Source organism: Salvelinus sp. IW2-2015, linkage group LG2 (assembly GCF_002910315.2).
Source record: "Salvelinus sp. IW2-2015 linkage group LG2, ASM291031v2, whole genome shotgun sequence".
NCBI classification, from domain to species: domain Eukaryota; kingdom Metazoa; phylum Chordata; class Actinopteri; order Salmoniformes; family Salmonidae; genus Salvelinus; species Salvelinus sp. IW2-2015.
In genome coordinates this window covers 17,032,218-17,039,081 of record NC_036839.1, presented here as the reverse complement: position 1 = coordinate 17,039,081, position 6,864 = coordinate 17,032,218, and positions in this window count along the sequence as shown.

Sequence of the window (6,864 nt, the reverse complement as noted above, 5' to 3'; positions counted from 1 at the left end):
TTGAACCCTGTGGTACCCCCATAGAGACTGCCAGAGGTCCGGACAACATGCCCTCTGATATGACACACTGAACTCTGTCTACAAAGTAGTTGGTGAACCAGGCGAGGCAGTCATTAGAAAAACCAAGGCTATTGAGTCTGCCGATAAGAATACGGTGATTGACAGAGTCGAAAGCCTTGGCCAGATCGATGAAGACGGCTGCACAGTACTGTCTTTTATCGATGGCGGTTATGATATCGTTTAGTACCTTGAGGTTTATTATTATTATTGCTAAAGGTACTGCATAGGTGTAAACATTTTTTTGTTGTTGCAAGAGATAGCACTTGTATAGCCTAAAAAAGTAGCAGAAATGTGCAGAAAGTAGTTTTGAATGCATTTTATTGAAGGGAAACAATAACGTTTTTGGCAACATTGTCACGTTCCTGACCTTATTTCCTTTGTTTTGTCTTTGTTTAGTTGGTCAGGATGTGAGCTGGATGGGCAGTCTATGTTATTTGTTTCTATGTTTAGGGTTGTTAACTAGCCTGATATGGTTCTCAATCAGGGGCAGGTGTTTTACGTTTCCTCTGATTGAGAACCATATTTAGGTAGGCTGTTCACACTGTTTGTTTGTGGGTGATTGTTGCTGTGTCTGTGTTTGTTCGCCACACGGTACTGTTACGTTTCGTTCGTTCGTTCGTTTGTTCCTGTTCGTGCGTTCATTTTTATATGTTCTCAAGTTCAGGTCTGTTCACGTCGTTTATTGTTTTGTAGTTTGTTTAAGTGTTTTTCCGTCTTCGTTTAATAAACTATAAGTATGTATTCAAACCACGCTGCATTTTGGTCCGATCCTTGCTCCTCCTCAGATGAGGAGGAGGACGAGCGTTACAAACATAGTGATATATTCTTATATACTGTACAATGAAGAATTCAACTACAAAATACTAGTCTTCTCCCATTGTAGTCTTCTCTAGTCTTCTCCCCACCCACAAGATGTATAAACAACAACAATAAATAATTTAAAAAATAAGATAGATACAAAACAAAAACGTGAAGAACATAAATCAATCAACTCTAATTAGCACATGTAGGACAGTATGCAAGTGTGTGTGCATGGACATTGCAGATGTATTTCTCACATGTGCAGCACATAGTGTTTGTTTTACAATCCTTCTTTGGTGGGGCAAAATTGGCAACTCCTCCTCTTGCCTGCCCCAGCTGCAGCCTCAGGTGGATCAGGACAAGATTCAGCCCCCTGAACAGCTTTCAAAAGCGCTGCAGTGGCTGCTGTGCGGGGGAGGCGCTCCCTTTGAATGTGTGGTGTTTCAAGTGCCTTTCCCAGCTTCTCCAGGAACATCCTCCTCTTGTTCCACTTATCAGACATCCAGGTAGGGTTGATCTTGTTCCATATCACAAAGGCATTGTATGAGGACACCTCAATGATGTTATGGAAGATGACCAGGGGCCAGCAGGCAGTCATCCTCCTGCAACTGTAAGTTCCAATCACCTTGTCCAGGTTGTCCACGCCTCCTTTGCTGTGGTTGTAGTCCAGAATGATGGCTGGCTTCCTGTCCTCACGATCACTGATCTCAGCCATTTTGTGCAGTGTGCTCAGGAGGACCACATTCGTGTTCCTCTTTGGGAGGTAAGAAACTAGAGTGGTGGTGGTGAAGGCAAACTTTGATGAGAAGGCCTCTCTCCCCCTTGTTGCCAGGATTGCAGGGGGGAGCTCAGGCTCGTTCTTGATAACTGTGCCAGCCATGGTGAACTTCCTCTTCAGGAGCTGCTGGCTGAGTTCATAAGAGGTGAAGAAATTGTCACACGTGACATTGTGTCCCCTCAGTCCATCTGTCACATCAAGCACAACCCGCATCCCCTGGTTCTTCTCCGGGCCTCCACTGGTCGGCTTCCCTGTGTAGACTTGCATCTTCCAAGCATAGCTGGATCGTGCGTCACAGGCCACTCATATCTGAAAGCCATACTTTGCTGGCTTGCTGGGCATATACTGCCGGAAAGGACAGCACCTTTTGACAAAAGAGATTACTATCAGTAATTAGTATCAGTGTCACAGAAAACAATCACATAAAACAATGATATTACAGTAATACATAATAAAATTAACTGTGAAAATGACTTACATCACAGATTTGAAAATAACAATGTACCTCTGAATGGAACCAGTTGCTCATCCACTGTTACTTTCAGGCCCAGGGTTGTAAGGTATGGCAGATGCTGCACCATTTCTCCCAGACCTCTCTATGGCGCTAGTTTGTCTCTCACACGTCTGGCAGGTCTTGACTCACAATTATCAAATGGGAGCATTCTTGAGAAAGTGTGAAAGACTTTCAGTAGCATCGTGGCACGGAAAATCTCCTTCCACTCTCTCCATCCCAGAGACTACATGTAGCCTCGCCTCGGGACCTATACACACCGCTAAGATCCTTTTCCAGTTGTCTCCATATTACGGAAACCTCCAAATTTTTGTCATCTCCAGGATGATTCTTTTGATGGCTGGTTGATGAACATGTAGAATGTTGAAGCGATGTCCTGGGCAACGCAATGTCTTGTGGGCCTGGGGTCATCCTTATGACATGTTGTGCTGCCATCCTGCCCTGGTTGTCATATGGTGACAAGGCCATGTTATTTTGCTGTTCTTTGACAAAATGTCTCTCTTTCAGCTGGTAGATTTCTTCTTCATCTGAAGATGATGCATCGTGCTCTGGGTTATATTCTTTCCCATCTTCTTCTTCAGATACTCCTCCTCTTCTTAAATCATTGTTCTCTTGTTCCTCCTGGACATCTGAAAAAATCTGATCTACGACCTGTTGGGCACTGAAACTTGCACGCATGGCTTCAGCAAGAGAGAACTGGGGAGACTGTCATCTGCAGCACTTTCAGCCTCTGACTGCATTCCCCATTAGTAAACAATGCTTTTAATAAATGTTTATTTTGTCTGAAATTTTGTTTATTTTGTCTGAAGTTGCTTTTATTTTGTCTGTGAACTTGAGTCATGTGTGGGGCTGTGGAGGGGAGATACTGCATGCACAAGAACGTTTTAGTTTTGTCTGAGTTCAATCAGTAGCACACAATCTCAATTTCTCATTGTGTGTGTGTGTGTGTGGTGTGTGTGTGTGTGGTGTGTGTGTGTGTGTGTGTGTGTGTGTGTGTTGTGTGTGTGTGTGTGTGTGTGTGTGTGGTGTGTGTGTGTGGTGTGTGTGGTGTGTGTGTGTGGTGTGTGGTGTGTGGTGTGTGTGTGTGTGTTTGGTTTTTGTGGTGTGTAAATTATTTAATATCTGCCGGGTCTGACCCTAAGAAACATCTTTGTACCCTGGTGGTGTACAGCTTTCATGGAAATATCAACAAAGGCGATGTTTCACTTTTTTCTAATGTTGCGGTCTCTCTAGGAAACGTCATCAAATTTCAATTTAGTGTGTTTTCTCTGCTGTTAAACATAGTGGCGGGTCATTTTTTACCGTTAAGACAACACAAGGGTTAAGTTGTCAATACCAGGTGGTTTCTCATTATTGATGGACAACATATTTATTCACCTTTACCACACTAAAAAACACATTTCATTGTTAGGTATTTAATGCATAAATATGATGGCTCACAGTTTGGTGTTGGCATTTCATTTCTGAGCTATTCTTTTTCACTTCATTCTTTCATGGAGGTGAAACTGTGATTTTATTAAAGTGTCAATGCAATTGTTCTAGTTCTTGCTCGTTTAAAAAATATATATTTGAAGCAGCTTGAAGAAAGAGAGTAGCACAGCAAATCAGATCTGAAAACTGCTAAGCAGAAAGTCAGTCCCATTAGACCACTTTTTTTCTCACACTGAAATCGGAGCTAATGACAACTAATGTATGTTATCAAATTTGTTCATGCATAAACATCGGCTAATGGACTATATGAAACCTTTATGAAACTCCTCATTCTATCTCTCTCATCATCAGACCTAAACTCACCAAGTTAATCACATAATTCCACATCAGCGTGTGGTTCCCTCTGAGCCAGTATTACACGGATTACAATCAGATGCTCTGTCTAATTACTCAGCATTAATTTGAACATCAAACTTCAGTCTTATCTCTCTGGAAATGTACAAAGTAAAGCTGCAAGCATATATCCGTCCAACCATCTTTTATTGAGGTGGTGAATTTACGGTTTGACCCTGTTTGTCAGAAGATCAAATTTCTTGTACTCCTGAGGCAATGTCGAACATGACAGCGGGGAAAACCCATTTAGGCTGACATCACCAGAAGTGCTTTTACCAATCATGTAATTTCCCTGATATCTAAGTCTTATTTCCTAAGAGAATTGAGCTGATATCTATTTCTATTTATTGCACCTTAAAAAATACTAGAAGATGATTGAAAACACTTTATCATGCACAACATAGATCTGTGAGTGTTGCATTTGGGTTTTATGTCATGCACCAGCATAGACCTGTGATTCCATGTTATTATCCTGTGATGCTCTCATAGATCCACTTCACACTTCAGGGAAGAGGTGAGTGGTGCTAAGCCGCATGGTCCCTCCACAGAGCCCTGTGAAGGTGGGAGACAGGGCCTACTGGTCTCAGACAGTTTTGACACTGACATGGGATGGCTATCAGATTGGATGCTGGAAGGAGTTCAGTCTAGTCCTTGAGAGAGACTGCATCACCGTGGATTGGGTCGTTTCTGTGATGGCTGCTCAAAGGGTTACCTGGCTGTACCTGTTCCAGGTTTGGATTCTTTGGCTGTGTCCCAATCGACAAGGACCCTGCCTTTTGAGGCATAATTTGAAATGTTTTTAAAAAGAAATAAATATCTAATTAATATCTAAGATATCTAAGATAAAGTAAGATAAATGTATCTTATACTGTATCTCTTATATCTCTGGTGTAGGATATCCTGTAACTTAGCAAAGATATTTTTAACAATTATGTTAAATTAATTGTCCGCTTCAGAGACTATTTTCCAGAAGAATGAGGAATAACTTTGTGAAATGTGAGTGTTATGTTTATTTATTCACAAATTGGTGGACATACAACGCTATGTTGCTGTTATCAGCTCGCCCTCCTGGACACCTACAGCACCCGATGCCATAGGAAGGGCAAAAGCATCAAGGACATCAACCACTGCCTGCTCACCCCGCTATCATCCAGAAGACGAGGACAGTAACAGGTGCATCAAAGCTGGGAGCGAGAGACTGAAACACAGCTTCTATCTCAAGGCCATCAGACTGCTAAACAGCCATCACTAGCACATCAGAGGCAGCTGCCTATGACATAGATTAGGAATCACTGTACGCTTTTAGAAATGGATCCCTAGCCACTTTACTAATGTTTCCGTATCTAGGCATTATTATTCTCATATGTATAAACTGCACTCCACACTATTCTAACGGTATCTTAGTCACTTTAAAATCGTGTTTACATATTGCATCACCCATTTCATATGTATATACTGTATTGTATTCTATTCTATACTACACACTGACTGTTAAACAGCCATCTCCAGCACATCAGAGGCTGCTGCCTATAGACATAGATAAGGAATCACTGGCCACTTTTAAGGAAATAAAACTAGTTACTTTAATCATGTCTCCTTATCTTGCATTACTCATCTCATATGTGTAAACTCTACTCTATACTATTCTACGGTATCTTAGTCATGTAATTGTTTGTAAATATTGCATCACACATCTCATATGTATATACTGTACTCTATATAATGCCACTGTATCTTAGTCCAATGCAGCACTGACATGTATGTGTATATTCTTAGTCATCCTTACTTCATCTACCATTCCAGTGTTTAATTGCTATATTGTAATTACTTGCCACCATGGCCTATTTATTGCCTTAACTCCCTTCTTACCTCATTTGCACTCACTGTATATAGACTTTTTGTTTTCTTTTGTTCTACTGTATTATTGACTATGTTTTTGTTTATTCCATGTGTAACTGTGTTGTTGTATGTGTCGAATTGCTTTGCTTTATCTTGGCCAGGTCGGAGTTGCAAATGAGAATTGTTGCTAACTAGCCTACTGGTTAAATAAAGGTTAATAAAATAATGTTAAGAAAACGTAGATTTACGTGTATTTTGGGTATGTGTTTGTGAAACTGTTAGATATTACGTGTTGGAGATTGATGCACTGTCGGAGCTAGAAGCCAACAAGAATTTCGCTACACAGCATCTGCTACCACGTGTAATGTGACCAACATAATTTGGTTTGATTTGATTTCCAAACGCACACACACACATAACACATACAACACATACTCGACCAAACACACATTCATACACATTCACACACACCACAACACACCACATACACACATGCACACTCACACACTTTTACGCTCATACATTTGCTGCTGCTCTGTTCTTTATTTACTGTTATACTATCTATCATGATGCCTAGTCCATTTAAAACCTGCTTCATGTACATATCTACGTCAATACCTTGTACCTCTGCACATTGATCTGTTACTGGTACTCCCTGTTATTATCCTTGTGTATTTAATTTTATTCTTCTTGCGTTAAAGTTTTAAGCAAGCATTTTGCTGTAAAGTCTACACCAGTTGTATTTGGCATGTGACAAGTCAAATTTGATTTGATTAGCTAGCTAACAATTGACATGATCTGGCTAGCTAGCTAGCGATTTCTTTCCAATCAACAATGAAATAAATGAATTGTGAATTCACAATGTGTAAATTATAAAGAACTGGACAGTTTTTAAATCCCGAATTGGTAACTTGCTAGTCAAGCTAATGATCATCTTGCAATGTATGTATGTACTTACTCTGCTGTGATATGTGGTTTTCTTACCTAGCTACAGTATCTTAAAGTAACTGTCCAGTGGAAATCTTTTTAAAAGTTCAATATTCTGTTAATT